This window comes from Phyllobates terribilis, unplaced genomic scaffold (assembly GCF_046119375.1).
Source record: "Phyllobates terribilis strain yellow unplaced genomic scaffold, ASM4611937v1 Scaffold_3__8_contigs__length_932513732, whole genome shotgun sequence".
In the NCBI taxonomy this organism is placed as follows: Eukaryota; Metazoa; Chordata; class Amphibia; order Anura; family Dendrobatidae; genus Phyllobates; species Phyllobates terribilis.
Window position 1 is genome coordinate 476,943,185 of NW_027362763.1, and position 17,789 is coordinate 476,960,973.

A 17,789-nucleotide genomic window follows, 5' to 3' on the forward strand; every position below is an offset into this window, starting at 1 on the left:
CCCTTTTATGCCCATATCAGCCAGAGATGCAGATGTTTTATGTGCAGCATGAGATGGTGCATTATCATGCAGAAAAATGATCTTGCTGTGAAATACACGGTTCTTCTTCTTGAACCATGGCAGGAAGTGCTGTTTAAGAAAATCCACATACATTATGGAGTTCATCTTTAGCGCCTTCAGGGATCCTAAAGGGGCCGACAATCTCTCTCCCCATGATTCCAGCCCAAAACATTACTCCACCTCCTCCTTGTTGGCGCTGTAGCCGTGTTTGCGTGGGGTGTCCATGAACCAGCCATCCTCCACTCCATCCATCTGGACCATCGAGCGCTGCACGGCACTCATCCGTGAACAAAACTGTTTTGAAATCAGTCTTCATGTAATGTTTGGCCCACTGGAGCCGTTTCTGCTTGTGTGAAGTGGATAGAGGAGGTCGACAGGATGGCGTATGCACAGCTGCAAACCTCTGAAGGACCCTGCATCTTGTTGTTCGGGGGACGTTGGAGGCACAAGCAGCTTCAAAAACTTGTCTGCTGCTATGACAAGGCTTTTTTGCCGCTGCTCTTTCAACCTGACGTAATTGCCTGTAGGAAAGAGTCCTCAATTTGCCCTTATCAGCACGCACACGTGTGTACTGTGAATCAGCTACATACTTCTTGATTGCCAAGACACTTCATCCTGATCATCGCACAATGTTGATTGTAGTCATGCCTTGACCTAAACACTCCACAATTTGTTGCTTCTCAGCAGCCGACACATCCTTTTTCTTTCCCATTTTGGCAGAAAATGTAGGCTGCTTAATAATGTGAGAGAGCCTTCTTAAGTAGTCTTGCCTTTCATTGGACACACCTGCCAAACTAATTAGCACAGGTGTCTGCAATTGCTTACAGTGATATAAAGAGCCCTGACACACATCACCATCAATGAGTTTAACTGACAAACAAACAAATTCTTCCCTTATCACTCCTAAACACTTTTTGCATAATAATTTGGAACGCAGTGTACATGTGCTTTTCCACAAAACACCAGCGGTTCACGTAGTGAATCTTACAGTTCTAACTTGCCAACCGTGGTCTGTATGGAGTTGTTCAATAAAGGGCCCAAAATTAAGATAACATCGATGGGAGAGGTCTCTATGAATAGGAATTCCTAAGTATTTGATACCCTGTGAGGGCCAGGCAAAGGGAAAGTTGGACTGGATGGAATCCTATATGGATTTGGGGAGGGAGACATCGAGGGCCTCAGACTTCGCTGCATTGATTTTAAAATTTGACCATGTAACAAAGTGATCTATTTCAGCCATAACAGCATGGATGGATATATGTGATTGAGTGATATATACTAGGACATCATCAGCAAATAGAGAGCACTTGTACTCGGTGCCTCCCACCTCAATCCACCTAATATTGGGGTTATGGCGAATTGATGAGAGCAGGTGCTCCGTCACTAGGATGTATAAGAGAGGGGACAGAGGACATCCCTGCCTTGTCCCATTGGTGATTGTGAAAGGTGATGAAATTGTTCTGACGCACCCCCTGGGCCTTGGGACACCCGGAGCCGGACCCTTTTTGGTGGATGCTGGTGGTTGTAGTCTTCGTGGCGGCGACCCGGTTCCGTGGCTCAGGGCGGTCAAACCAGTGGCGGAACTATTTATGTGGTTTTGATGTTTAAATGTACGACTACGCCACCCGTGGATTGCGGTGAGAGTGAACTGCCGCTACAGGGTAGACCGCTGAGGCTGGTGTTGTGGGTGCAGCAGAGTGTAGCATAACTCCCCACGGGAGGAGTATAGCCTCAGGGCAGTGTATGCGGAGGATGGGGGTGATGGTGCAGGGCAGCAGCAGTAACGACACGGAGTCAGTGATGCAGTTCAGGGCCTTTACTCACAGTTCTTATTATCCAGACCACGTCTGCAGGTAACGGCTGCCCACGTCGTACTGTGCTCACCAGGTGAGGGGCTCAGACAACTCCCAGATAACTTTGGAGCACTTCACAGGACCCCCTTTGTGTGTCCTTTGTCTGGCCTTTCTTACCAACACTTCTGTCCGGCTGCCTCGGGCCTCCTCTTGGTAAATTTGACGCCAGTTTCCCTGACCCTATGTGGTGCCTTCCTAGCGGGTGTAGCGAGGGGCTGCGCCACATAAAATGTCAGAGCCTCCGGTTTCTAGCTGAGGGTCGTTTCCTGCCTCCACTAGTTCGGGGACCGGTCTCCCCCTTTGGCCTGACCCCTCCACGCAGGTGGATTTGGGCGTGCGGTGGCGACTCGCCCGTCCGCACCCCTGGGATCCCTTCATTCCTCGTTCCTGGAGCCTTCTCCGCTCCTCTTCCTTCCTTCTCCCTCTTCCAGGCCTGGGCCTCTGTTACTAGGCCCGCCTCCGGAGCAGAGCTCATGCAGAGCCCCTGCTCCCTGCCACTTCTGCTCAGACTTCTCTGCACTGAACTAAGATGGTGCCCACCTTTTATACTCCCTTCTCAATGCACCCAGGAACTGCTTCCTCCCTGCTCCTGCACTACAGGGTTCCCCTTCCTCAGTGTTCCCTCCCCCCACTCCAGCCAGGGACAGGGACTGTCGTGCCCATCTCAGGGGCATATTGGTCGCCCTGCCCCACGGCAATGTGGTGTAATGCATGCAGGTGTCGGGTCCTGATCCACACTCCATCCTTACCTGAGAGTGAGATATCACACCTCTGGGTGAGGTGCAATACGTCTGTAGCAACCGAGCCCTCAGGGTGCTACAGTTCCATTTATCTTCAGCCTAGGTGACGTATTGTGATACAGGGCCGTGATTTTGGCTATAAAAGGGTCCCCTAGACCCCTACCCCAAGCTTTTTAAGAGAATCATATATGGCGTGCCAGGAGACTCTATGGAATGCTTTCTCAGCATCCAACGAGAGTATCTAATTACACATTTTTAACTGCATCTAGCCCAGGAAATACTTTGTGCCTAGTAGCAGTGTCTGCTAGTCAGCGGATTATCCCGGCTGTTAAGCAAGCTACACCACCTGTAGTTTAGACACTTAATTTTTTCAAAGGAAATGCTTCGGGACCATGGGATACTTAGTGAAGAGCATCAGGAGGCACCCCAAGGCATAGGGGCTGGGACTGGCAGTAGGATGCCTTGCGGTGGACAGCCGAGCTCGATCCTTATAAAAGCTTTTTAACTGCAGCAGCTTTAGTGGACGCTACTGGAGCTGGAATTACGCGGCTGCTGGCATGAGACTTGCCCTCCAATAGATCCTTGTAAATGGATTTAAAGTGTATTCATTCAAATTAGAGAGACAATTTAAATTAAAAAGCTTAGAGCTGCCTCCACCACAGGGGGGCTCGCTCGACCCACCAGCGGACAGGCACCAGTATTGGGAGAGGGGGGCTGGCCATCAGGGTTCACCGCGGCTCTGGCACAAACCCGGCGACACGGAGGTGGCACGGGCAGGAGCGGACTGGCCGTGTCGGCTTCTCACTTTTTGGATTTTAGAAGGGCATGACATGCCTATATCTGTGTCTCCCCCTGCTTTTACTCCTCCACCTCTTTTCTTTTCGCATGACTATATGTACTTGTCACTTTTCCATGTGTTAGTTATGTCTTCTGAGCAGTTTGTCAGCTTTTGGACACCTTTGAAGGTGTTTTCTATGTGTTTCTATGTGTTTTTGTTTGCCTGCCATTGGTTTTAACGGTGTTCGAAGGTGTTCGACGAACAGTTCGACGAACAGTTCGGCGAACACACGGGTGTTCGACGAACCGAACCGAACTCGAACACTACGGGGGTGGCTCAACACTAGTAGACATTTTAGTTTGGCTGGAAGATGGTCTTTCTTCTGCAGATGTTACTGTTGCTTTAACACCTACCCCACGGACACAACCTTTTTTCCCCTTCCCAACACACCTATTCCCCTTTCCACCAGCAGCAGGCCTTTTTTCACTCATTTTGGTGGTTAACTAATTCACAACTCTGGAGTTGTTTGCACAAAAAAACAATGGATGGGAACCGAGCAGAGCTGAGTGGCCAAACTGTGGTATTAGGCCAAAACTATTGGCTGGGTTAGATGCAGAAAAAAATTATATTCAATTTGCAACCTGATGGAGGTCAGTATAGATGGACTAATAGAACAAGTCCCACACACAGCTAGAAGCCCAAATATTTTTTCAGAGGTAGATGCAGAAAAAAATTGTATTCAGTTTGCAACCTGATGGAGGTCAGTATAGATGGACTAATAGAACAAGTCCTACACACAGCTAGAAGCCCAAATATTTTTTCAGAGGTAGATGCAGAAAAAAAATATATTCAGTTTGCAACCTGATGGAGGTCAGTATAGATGGACTAATAGAGAAAGTCCCACACACTGCTAGAAGGCCAAATATTTTTTCAGAGCTAGATGCAGACAAAAAATTATTTTTAATTTGCAACCTGATGGAGGTCAGTATAGATGGACTAATAGAGCAAGTCCCACACGCTGCTAGAAGGCCAAATATTTTTTCAGAGCTAGATGCAGATATAAATTATTTTTAATTTGCAACCTGATGGAGGTCAGTATAGATAGACTAATAGAGAAAGTCCCACACACTGCTAGAAGGCCAAATATTTTTTCAGAGCTAGATGCAGATAAAAATTATTTTTAATTTGCAACCTGATGGAGGTCAGTATAGATGGACTAATAGAGAAAGTCCCACACACTGCTAGAAGGCCAAATATTTTTTCAGAGCTAGATGCAGAAAAAAATTATATTCAGTTTGCAACCTGATGGAGGTCAATATAGATGGACTAATAGAACAAGTCCCACACACTGCTAGAAGCCCAAATATTTTTTCAGAGCTAGATGCAGAAAAAAATTATATTCAATTTGCAACCTGATGGAGGTCAGTATAGATGGACTAATAGAATGATGCTATGCCCAAAAGATTTTACTTCACTAGGTGCAGTAAAAAAATTGGTATTCTATACACAGGTGGTATATCTTGCAACACAGATAGGCTTCTCCACTGACTAACACACTCTGCAATAGGCCAAATAGGATTAGCTTTGCTAGATTCAGCCAAATGCTGTGAAAAAAACTTGCACAGCACTGGCACAGACCTGCCTGGCAAAAACTGATAGGAACTGATGTAACCTAGTCCTGAAAAGGACTGCAATTACAATTAGTCTTTACTCCCACAATCTATCTTTTTAAGAGCACAGACCTGCCTGATAAAAGTCGTAGGAAATGCTGTAACCTAGTCCTTAAAAGGACTGCAATCACAACTATTCCCTACTCCCAAGCTATCTGTAGATTTGTGCGAAAATTGGCTTGAAATTAACAAGGTATAGCGCACACAGCAACAGCGGTGCCGTCTAACACGCAGCTGCAGCAGTGAGAAAATGGTGGCGACGGGGAAAATGGCTTGGTCTTATAGGACAAGGACATGTGACATACACTGCCAATGACACATGCCCTTGCTTGTGTGAAAAAAAGCACTTCGCTCCGTGTGTGCGCTGCTGATAGGCTGACAGATTGCACCTCCCCACTGTAAATGCGGGAAAGAGAAAAAAAAATGGAGATCTTCATTATTCCTGCAGAGATCCATCCCCTGCCCCTCCCCCCACCCCGCTGTACACTCAAACTGCGTATTAACATTAATTTTCATCATTACTGAGAAAAAATCCAGTTATGATTTTGGTGCACAAACAGTTATCGAACATAACCTCGAACAGCCGAATTTTTCTCAAATCGTTCGTGTTCGCCGAACGGCTCGAACACCGCCCAAAACAGCTCGAATTTGAGATTGGCGAACAGTTCGAGTCGAACAATGCTCATCTCTACTGCTAAAGACAGGCAACAAGCAGAAGAGACTTGTTTGGGCTAAAGAACACAAGGAATGGATATTATACCAGTGGAAATCTGTGCTTTGGTCTGATGAGTCCAAATTTGAGATCTTTGGTTCCAACCACCCTGTCTTTGTGCGACGCAGAAAAGGTGAATGGATGGACTCTACATGCCTGGTTCCCACCGTGAAGCATGGAGGAGGAGGTGTGATGGTGTGGGGTGCTTTTCTGGTGCCACTGTTGGGGATTTATTCAAAATTGAAGGCATACTGAACCAACATGGCTACCACAGCATCTTGCAGCGGCATGCTATTCCATCCGGTTTGCGTTTAGTTGGACCATCATTTATTTTTCAACAGGACAATGACCCCAAACACACCTCCAGGCTGCGTAAGGGCTATTTGACCAAGAAGGAGAGTGATGGGGTGCTACACCAGATGACCTGGCCTCCACAGTCACCAGACCTGAACCCAATTGAGATGGTTTGGGGTGAGCTGGACCGCAGAGTGAAGGCAAAAGGGCCAACAAGTGCTAAGCATCTCTGGAAACTCCTTCAAGATTGTTGGAAGACCATTTCCGGTGACTACCTCTTGAAGCTCATCAAGAGAATGCCAAGAGAATGCCAAGAGTGTGCAAAGCAGTCATCAAAGCAAAAGGTGGCTACTTTGAAGAACCTAGAATATAAGACATATTTTCAGTTGTTTCACACTTTTTTGTTAAGTATATAATTCCACATGTGTTAATTCATAGTTTTGATGCCTTCAGTGTGAATGTACAATTTTCATAGGCATGAAAATACAGAAAAATCTTTAAATGAGAAGGTGTGTCCAAACTTTTGGTCTGTACTGTATGTTGCAAAATATATGTTAAATGGATGCCCTAAATGCAATGAGAAAAAAGCATTACATCTGCCCTGCGGCATTTGTCAAGACCATGTACTAGTAACATTATTGATGAGTTGTGAGACATTTGAAGAATACAATTGATTTTTGGAGCTTTGGCACTAAATATTGATTTGGACAATAATCCATGACCTCAACTTCATTCTAAAATGTTTCAAGACTTATGACAACATGACCCAAAGTCCTATACCTCAAATACTAGTCAAATTACTCTAGCAACTATTTAGCATATGGATAGAGTACGTGTGGCACCCCAGGGGTCTGGTTTCCACAGTAATGTAATGTTATGTCTGAGAGCAGGTGGGAGGTCCTTTGGTCTGGGATCCTATGCATGCCACACCTCCTGCCCAGTCTTGGGAGGGGAAGAACTTCCCCTATATAAACCCGGGGCTGAGGCAGGGTTAGGAGTCAAGGAGAGTAGAGACGAGAAACAGTCATAGGAAGAAACAGCAGAAGCTCAGTGGGAGCAATACTACTACGAGTCAGGGGCTGGCAGCTGCAGAGCTCGCCCTGACTGAGAAGCTTTCTTACCGGACCCGGCGTCCGAGGCTGTGGGGACTAACTCTTACCCAGCAGCAGAAGCCGACCGGCAGGGGATTTCAGGTCCTCAGGCCCAGAAACCCGAAGGCAAGGTCACACGCGTGGGACCAGCACCGCCATCGTGGAGCGGAAGCCATTAGAAGGCCCCGAGTCACCGGCCATACGGGTGAGCACCACACGGCACACTCAGGGACGTGGGCTACTTATATCCGCTTCTAGCAAGGTAGCCAGAAGAGTACAGTCAGTTTGGGAGGCCTACAACTTCGCCTGGCCAGGGGAGATCCCATCTGCTCAAGGACTGACCAGGCCCCGTTCGCTAGCAAGTACTCCGGGAGGGTCTATCGTTGTTACCAGTAAAGACCCTGAATTACACCGCACCGTCTCTGAGTGGTTCCTGCTACCCCCATCTTCCACGTCGGCTGCCCTGAGGCCATACCCCTCCCGTTGGGGGTTATACTATCCCGCTGCACAATTCTACACCGGCCTCAGCGGTCTGCCCTGCAGCGGCAGCTCCATAGCTGCAAATCAACGGGTGGCGTAGTCGACACTCAAATAACACCTATCAAGACTGCCACACACTGAGTTTGACTCCCTGGGCACGGACCGGGTCCCCGCCACTCGGAGACTACAACCCTCATCTGATCCGGTTCCGGGTAAGCCCCCGTGCGCGAGACGCTGCGCGACACAGCAGGCCCAGGGGCGCGTCAACTTTGGCGTAGTCGGCAGGATTTCGTGCCCGCAACCACCGGGTACTGCGTGCCTGAAAAGCAAAGACTGTTCAAACTTACCAGTGGTGAGGTTTCCCGCCATCCGGCGCCATCTTCTGCCTTCTTCCCGCCATCCGCGAAGTTTTCCCGCCATCCGGCGCCATCTTCGGCCTTCTTCCCGCCATCCGTGGAGTTTTCCCGCCATTGGACGCCATCTTGAGGACGCCGCGCGGGAAGAAGAGGGGCGTGGACTCCGAAAGCGCGCGAGAACTGAAGCCCCGCCTCACGTCCGGACGTTGCGTAAGGTCCTGGAAGGAGCCCAGCAGACGCCGACGTCACCGGAGCGCGACGGAAGGTCCTCAACCCTGACGATCTACTGCGGAGCCGCGGCCTACGGAAGAGGATCATCGCAAGGTAGGCCACGGTCCACTAGGGGGGAGGAAGATGTCGGATGCGGAGGAGAGCTTCACTGCCTCAACCCCCGCCAGCGCCACCGCTGCTGCAGTTATGCCCTTCACCATGCCCTATATCCCGGGAGCAGCTTGGCTACCCCAGTACTCAGGGGAGTCACATACCCTGCATGACTTTAGAGAAAAGCTGGATAGCCTCTTCCAGGTGTACCCCCTCACAGAAGAGCAAAAAGTGAGCATCCTGGTGGCCCAACTAACCGGGGCAGCCAAAAGGGAAGTAAAATCCTGGCCACCTGGGAGGAAGACTGTCGCAGGGATACTAACCCGGCTGAAGGATACCTTTGATACCCGCACCTCAGCCGAGATTAAGCTTAGATTCTACGGGTGCAAGCAGCGAGTGCATGAGAGTATAAGGGACTTTGCACTAAACCTACAAGAGGCCCTGAGGGCCATTAAGCAGACCGACCCTGATGGAGTGGGAAACGAGGACAGGCTGTTGACCGAACAATTTATAGAGGGACTATATTGTAATGCCCACCGAACCCAGTTGCGGGCGATGGCCTTACAGGATCACCATCTGGGCTTTGCACAGTTCAAGGACAGAGCCATCCGGGTGCTCCGAGAACCGGCACCGGGTGGCGTTGTGACCCACAGGCGCCCAGCTATCACTTACCACCAGGAGGCGGCGCCCTTGTCGGCAGGGCCTGTGGGAGCTGATGCGCAGGCTTTGGACAATGACCCGGCTCCAGACCTACACCATCAGGTCCAAGAGCTAGCTAAGAGCGTTGCTGCGCTAACCCGAACTGTGCAGTCTTTACAGGTTTCCACCCCAGGGAAGATCCAGCTGGCATCCGGACCGGAGGACATCCCGTGGCGTCGACCAAGGAGGACCCCACCGGCCAGAGGAAGACCCAGTGACCGATACAGCGAAGACGGACGACCCATCTGCCGCCGCTGCAATCAACCCGGACATATGGCAAGGTACTGTTCTTTAAACGGGCACAACCTGGGGTAGAGGGCCAACCCCCAGGAAAAAGATCACCAGGCCCATCGAACTGGCGCGACAGATATGTGGGAGGACGTCCAGTCTTGCCTGTGGTACTGGATGGCATTCCCATGAGTGCCCTACTGGACACCGGGTCACAGGTCACCACCATCCCGTACGTGCTCTTTAAGCAGTACTGGAATGACTCGGATATTACCCGCTACCCTGACGACGACTTGAGTATCATCGCCAGCAATGGCCAGCCCGTGCCACAGATCGGATTTAAAGAGGTGACCATTAAAATCGGTAGAGTCGAACTGGCAGCACAGGGACTGATCATTGTAGATATTGACAAACATGAGAGTCACCCAAAAATAACTCTAGGAACTAATGTAATTGAAAATTGTCTTGCAGAGGTGATTTTCCTTTTACAGCAGGTTGCCAAGAACGCCAGCTCCGGCGAGCAGCGGGTGCTCCAGAAAGAGATCCAGGCACTGATGCGACGGCAACAGGTGGAACTCTCCGGCGGTGAGATTGGTAGCGTAAGAATGTGTGACCCTTTTCCTATTGCCATGCCCCCAAAAAGTGAAATGATGATTTGGTGCCGGGCAGCTATTGGTCTGAGAGGTAGGGATTACCAGGCAATGGTAGAACCAGTTTACTCGGACAGTAGGCCCACCATTTTGACAGCACGGGGGGTGGTTGATGTACACCATGGGAGGGTGCCCGTTCGCATAATAAATATCGGGGAGAGGGAAGTGTACCTGCCCCGGTATGCCACGCTAGCCAAATTATATACCATTAACCAAAATTCTATACAATCTGTGGAACCCTTGCCTCCATCTCACCCGGAGGAAGGTAACGGCTCTAAGAAAAACATGGAGGACTGGTGTCAGCAACTACATCTGGGTACTGACTTCACTCCCGCACACCAGAAACAAGGAGTCTATCGGGTGGTTCAAGAGTACGAGAGAGTGTTCAGTAAACACCCGTTAGACTTCGGGCGAGTCAAGGGGGTAGAACACCACATCCCCACGGGAGACCATCCTCCTATAAAAGAGAGGTATCGACCCGTACCCCCTGCCCACTACCAACACGCCAAGGGGATGCTTAGAGACATGAAGGAGGCTGGGGTGATCAGGGATAGCTGTAGCCCCTGGGCAGCTCCACTAGTCTTAGTCAGAAAAAAAGACAACACCATGAGGATGTGTGTAGATTACCGGAAAATCAACCGTATCACACACAAGGATGCGTACCCCTTACCAAGGATAGAGGAGTCATTGGCTGCTTTAAGATCTGCTAACTTCTTCTCTACCTTGGATCTCACTAGCGGGTACTGGCAGGTTCCTGTAGCAGAGGCGGACCGGGAGAAGACCGCATTCACCACCCCGATGGGACTTAGCGAGTTCACCTGCATGCCGTTCGGACTCTGCATTGCACCAGGAACCTTCCAACGACTAATGGAGTGTTGTCTGGGCCACAGAAACTTCGAGACGGTCCTGTTGTACCTGGACGATGTCATCGTATATTCCAAGACATATGAGGACCACCTGAAACACCTGGCGGAAGTGTTCGAAGCTCTGGCGAGTTACGGCCTAAAGGTGAAACCCTCCAAGTGTCACCTCCTGAAACCAAAGGTGCAGTACCTGGGACACGTGGTGAGCGCTGACGGAGTGGCTCCCGACCCTGATAAGATCACCGCAATTAAGGAATGGCCAAGCCACTCCAGCGTAAAAGAAGTGCGGCAGTTCCTCGGGTTGGTAGGCTACTACCGAAGGTTTATTCCCGGTTTCACCAAAAAGGCAGCACCTATGCAGGACCTCCTGATAGGCCAGTCCCGGAAGGCCAAGAACCAGAAGCCGCCCTTCAAATGGGAGGAGCTGGAAGAAGAGTCCTTCCGCCAGCTGAAGATGGCCCTCACGGGGGACGAAATCCTGGCGTACCCGGATTATAGCCAGCCCTTTATCCTCTACACCGACGCCAGTAACATCGGGCTAGGAGCCGTACTGTCCCAGATCCAGCAGGGGAAGGAACGAGTAATCGCCTACGCCAGCCGAAAGCTGCGACCCACCGAAAGGAACCCCGAGAATTACAGCTCATTTAAGCTAGAGTTCCTGGCCGTAGTATGGGCAGTCACCGAGCGCTTTAAGCATTACCTCGCTTCTTCCCGGTTCACCGTGTACACGGATAACAACCCGTTGACACACCTGGACACGGCAAGACTCGGTGCCCTGGAACAGAGGTGGATGGCCCGTCTGTCCAACTACGAGTTCACAATCAAATACCGGGCCGGACGCTCCAATACCAACGCGGACGCCCTGTCCAGGATGCCCAACCTGCCGGACGAAGGAGAAGATCCGGAGGGACTGGAAGAAGTTGAACTCCCTGCGTTCCACCGTCATGGGACTATCCAGTATTCCCACCGGGTAAGGAGTAAGCAGGCTGCTACGTTGAACCCCTTACCTCACTACAACTGGGCGGAAACGCAAGACAGCGACCCTGCCGTCTGACTGGTGAAGGAGATGCTGACTCGCCCGGAGGCTTGCCTTGAACCAGACGCTCCGGAGGAAGCCAAACAACTATGGGCAGAGAAGAGTCGACTGTTCCTTTACAAGGGGAAGTTGTGCCGCAGAATGGTTAACTCCCGGACGCATGAACTACTCTGGCAAGTAGTGGTGCCACGAAGAGACGCAGCCATGGTGATGGAGGCATACCACGACGGAGCTGGACACTTCGGGTGGAAGAAGCTGGAGTTCCTGCTGCGCGAGCGATTCCACTGGGTAGGCATGAGGGGAACCATTGAGAAGTGGTGCAGAGACTGTGGCCCGTGCAACCTGAGAAGGAAGGACCGTGCCAGCCAGAAGACTCCCCTGCAGTCCATCGTCACCCGGCAACCGTTGGAACTGGTAGCCTTGGATCATGTAAAACTGACCCCAAGCAGAAGTGGCTACGTCTACGCGTTAACCATCGTGGATCATTACTCCCGGTTCTTGGTTGTCGTCCCCGTCAAGGACTTAACGGCTCAAACAGCAGCTAGAGCCTTCCAGCAGCACTTCTGCCGTCCACACGGGTACCTGGACCAAGTGCTGACGGACCAGGGACCTGCCTTTGAAGCGGAGGTCTTCCAGGAATTCTGCAATCTGTATGGCTGCCGGAAGATAAGGACGACACCCTACCATCCGCAAACTAATGGACTTTGTGAGAAAATGAACCAGGTGGTAATGGATCTTCTAAAAACGTTGCCCCTGGAAGAACGCAGTCTGTGGCCTGAGAAGTTGCCCGATCTGGTGGACCTATACAACCACATCCCGGTAGGTTCCACCAACTGTACCCCGGCTTACCTAATGAGGGCAAGACCTGGTAAGTTACCTGTTGACCTGGAAATGGGAGTCCTGACACCCGAGGACACTTCACCAGAAGCAGACTGGGACACAGAGAGGCAGCAGCAGTACCGGAGAGTACAGGAGAGCGTGGAGCGAAGTCTCTGTCAGGCTAGGGAAAGACAAGAGAAAACTTACAACCAGTATGCTCCCGCTGTTCCCCTGGTACCCGGAGAGCAGGTCTTGAAGAGGAAGAGACGGCTCCACAAGTTGGACGACCAGTGGGAGAAGGACCCGTACACCGTACTGCCCTCAAGCCACGAGAACCCGAAGGTTTGTACCATCAGTAAAGACGGAGGGGAAACCACAGCCATTGTATCCCGGGACCACCTGAAGAAGTGTCCCGAACAACTGAGGAACCCTGAAGAGGAACAAGAAGACCATCGACCCGTAGAGGAAAGGGAAGATATGGTTAGTACTGTGCTCGGGGACTTCCCTCGGTCTTGGACTCAAGTCAATTGTGCAGTTGTGGTACCCGTACTCACCTTCCTCCAACCAGCATCCCAAGCACCTACGGAGCAACAGGTAGAGCTGGAAGAACAGCCGGTCCAGGAGGCAGAAGACCCCACACCCGCAGACCAGGAGGATCAACCCTCTGCTTGCAGTGAGCCTGCCATATCCCTAGTGAGCCAAAGAGCCGGTAGACAGCTGCCCAGTTTACCCTTGACAGCTCCTACACCCTGTAGTTCAGGGCTAGACAGTCAGCTCCGTAGGTCCACTAGGGCCACTAGAGGCCAGTTACCCGCACGTTGGAGGATTTGAAGTGTATAAATTGTTTTATTTATGTTTACCTGTGTATTGTTGCTTGTGTATAATTTTGTTTTGTGTTTCTAGTTATTTGTAGGAGTCCTTGGTGGATTTACCGGGAATCCTTTGTACATAGTTGGAGCGTAACCCAGGACGGACTAAAGACTGTTAAGGACTCGGGGCAGGACAAACCCCTACCTGGTTACGTCTCCCTGTTTTGGTGAAATGGACACCTTGCTTTTCTTCAAAGACTGCACCTGGTTACGGACATGCCGTGACCACCTTTATGTGTTTCTTCTTATTGTACTATTATTGTTGTTATATCTTGTTATGTTTTTCTAAAATATGTTTAGTCCCGGAGTACTAAATTTCACTAGGGGGGAATGTGGCACCCCAGGGGTCTGGTTTCCACAGTAATGTAATGTTATGTCTGAGAGCAGGTGGGAGGTCCTTTGGTCAGGGATCCTATGCATGCCACACCTCCTGCCCAGTCTTGGGAGGGGAAGAACTTCCCCTATATAAACCCGGGGCTGAGGCAGGGTTAGGAGTCAAGGAGAGTAGAGACGAGAAACAGTCATAGGAAGAAACAGCAGAAGCTCAGTGGGAGCAATACTACTACGAGTCAGGGGCTGGCAGCTGCAGAGCTCGCCCTGACTGAGAAGCTTTCTTACCGGACCCGGCGTCCGAGGCTGTGGGGACTAACTCTTACCCAGCAGCAGAAGCCGACCGGCAGGGGATTTCAGGTCCTCAGGCCCAGAAACCCGAAGGCAAGGTCACACGCGTGGGACCAGCACCGCCATCGTGGAGCGGAAGCCATTAGAAGGCCCCGAGTCACCGGCCATACGGGTGAGCACCACACGGCACACTCAGGGACGTGGGCTACTTATATCCGCTTCTAGCAAGGTAGCCAGAAGAGTACAGTCAGTTTGGGAGGCCTACAACTCCGCCTGGCCAGGGGAGATCCCATCTGCTCAAGGACTGACCAGGCCCCGTTCGCTAGCAAGTACTCCGGGAGGGTCTATCGTTGTTACCAGTAAAGACCCTGAATTACACCGCACCGTCTCTGAGTGGTTCCTGCTACCCCCATCTTCCACGTCGGCTGCCCTGAGGCCATACCCCTCCCGTTGGGGGTTATACTATCCCGCTGCACAATTCTACACCGGCCTCAGCGGTCTGCCCTGCAGCGGCAGCTCCATAGCTGCAAATCAACGGGTGGCGTAGTCGACACTCAAATAACACCTATCAAGACTGCCACACACTGAGTTTGACTCCCTGGACACGGACCGGGTCCCCGCCACTCGGAGACTACAACCCTCATCTGATCCGGTTCCGGGTAAGCCCCCGTGCGCGAGACGCTGCGCGACACAGCAGGCCCAGGGGCGCGTCATACGCATTTGTTATACCATGGTGCATGAAAAGCCCCCAAAAAATATTTAGATTTTATATTTACTTATGTATTTGTGTATTGCATCAATATCACTGTGGTGCCATAAGTGAAAACCCAAACCACTGCCTAACAGTGACATTAAAATTAAAGCATTAAAGGGTTAAATTAAAGTAAAAAACAGATGTAAGGACAGATGTTTTAAAGGGGTTGTCAACTAATAATAATCTTTTTATTTATATAGCTCCATATTCTGCAGCACTTTCCAATTCAGACAATTTACATACATTATTATCACTGTTCCCATTGGGGCTCACAATTTACATCCCCTATCAGTATGTGTGGAGTGTGGAAGGAAACCAGAGAACCCGGAGGAAACCCACACAAACATGGTGAGAACATACAAACTCCTTGCAGATGTTGTCTTTGGTGGGATTTGAACCCAGGACCCCAGCGCTGCAAGGCTGCAGTGCTAATCACTGAGCCACCATGCAACTACTTTATCATTGATGACCTATCCTTAGGATAGGTCATCAATGTCTGATCGACATCTGGCACCCCGCCCATAAGCTGTTCATGGTGTTGGCGGCAGAGGCCGCCTGTCAGAACTGCTCAATTGCTCCATCTTCTGATAGTGGCCGCGGCTGGGTATTGCACATCTGCCTCCTATTCAAGTCAATAGGAGGCGGATGTGCAGAACCCTGCAGGGGCCACTATCAGAAGACGAAGCAATTTTAAGTTCTGGCAGGCGGCCTCTGCCGCCAACACCATGAACAGCTGATCGGCGGCGTGCCAGATGTCGATCAGACATTGATGACCTATCCTAAGGATTTTTTATGCTTTTTCTGTTACTATCTTAGGGATAGGTAATCAATGATAAAGTATTAGACAACCTTTTTAAGGATTCTGTGTACTCTTTTTCTTTCAGAGCTCAGACAGATCAGTGACCCTGATGCCTACAAATGGTATCTTGATATACTGTATGTAAAGCTCTACATTCTAATACTTATTTAACTCTGGTGACATATTTATCAGACATAGCTCACACAAATTCTCTATTTCCTTAAAATGACATTTCCATCAGTCACGTCAACGGTTCATTTAGATGTACCATCACACAAGAACCTATCATGTTGTATATACAGTGGATCTGTGGACAGTATGTTATTGAGAAGGAGAAGATGAGCAGAATGATATATAGATTTGTTGGAAAAGATTCAGTATAACTTGTATTTTATTCATTTAAATCCCTGGTGCTTATATGATTATGAGTCCAGTGGGCGGTCTTAATCAATATCTGACAGTCTTCTCTACATGCACAGTCATACAGAGAAGACTGTCAATCACTAGTAGGATTGCCCACTGAACTCATATTCTTACAAACACCAAAGATTTCATTGAATAAAATGCAAGTTATTCTTAAATGTTCTCATAAAAAGGCACATGAATCTGATCAGCTCCTCCTGCCCTATAACATCCTGTCTGCAAATCAGATACTATTTTCATCATGACTGGTTTCCTTTAATGTTTTGAAGAAAAAACAACAAAGCTGCACTGTACTGGAGCCTACTGTTTTCACCCAGCTGAGATAGCTCAGATGCCTTCAAGTAGTAGAGAACCCCCTTGGTGTATTTTAATGGTCGGCAGCATCTTTTTCTTCAGTAACTGTCCTGATGTCCTCAGATGATGAGATGCTCACCTTTCTTACTCCAATGCAAAGTTCAGATCCTTTACCCACAGTTGCATCACACAATCATGAAAACACCTTCAGACAGATAACAGTGAGTTATTGAATCTTGGCTTTTTAGTTAATCACTTCCCTAACTTTAGCTTTTCCTAGGTGTCTTGATCTAGTTTTGACTTCTTATATAATTCTAATTCCAATTTCTGATTAATTTTTGTTTGGTTCTCTTCATATTTTGTGGGATTAACGCTGAGATGCATCCTCTGGTTTTTATCATTGACATCCCATCACTTTGATTCTGGTTCCCGTCAGACGCTCGGCCCTGACCCCTGGCTATGTTTACATGACTTTGCTCTGTCTTCAGACTTTTATGTGACTCATTACATTTTTCCTGATCGGTCACTGTGTCTGATCATTAGTGCTGTGAACAGTAACACATATCTTTTAGCTCTGAAAGCTCAAAATGGGCTAACGGTTACAAATGTGGAATTATAATAATCTGAAGTAATTATCTTTTCCTTTAGTTTTTACTCGAACAGCAGACATTTTTTAGGCCAAACCGCATAGTCATACAAGTTTTCATTATTTTAGACAAGATTCGATGTGATGAGCGAGTATGTTCTGTTAACCCTTTCGCCGAGTACGCTCGGGCCGAGCTCCGAGTATTTACAGCTGCTCGGTGATATGGTTGAATCGCTCCCGTGTGCATGATTTGCAACTGTTTGACAGTTTTACTACATGTGAGGAATGTCTATTTCTTACACATTCCTCACATGTAATAAAACTGTCAAACAGTTGCAAATCATGCACACGGGAGCGATTCAACCATATCACCGAGCAGCTTTAAATACTCGGAGCTCGGCCCGAGCATACTCGGAACAGAACATACTCACTCAACACTAGATCATGCTATGCAACAATTTGAAAATCTGATGAGACAAAATTGATCAAATTCTTACTCCAAAATCAGATTCCTCGACTTAATTGAACACTTTTTTGTTGAATAATTTATGTATATTGGTGTATATGACGCACCCCTGGGCCTGTGTCGCGCAGCGTTGCGCACGCGGGAGCTTACCCGGAGCCGGATCTTTTGAGGGTTGTAGTCTCGTGGCGGTGATCCGGTCCGTGCCCAGGGAGTCAGACTAAGTGGCGCTGTATCAGCGGTAGATGTTGGACGACTACGCCACCCGTTGAATGCAGCTATGGAGCTGCCGCTGCAGGGCAGACCGCTGAGGCCGGTGGTACGATTGTG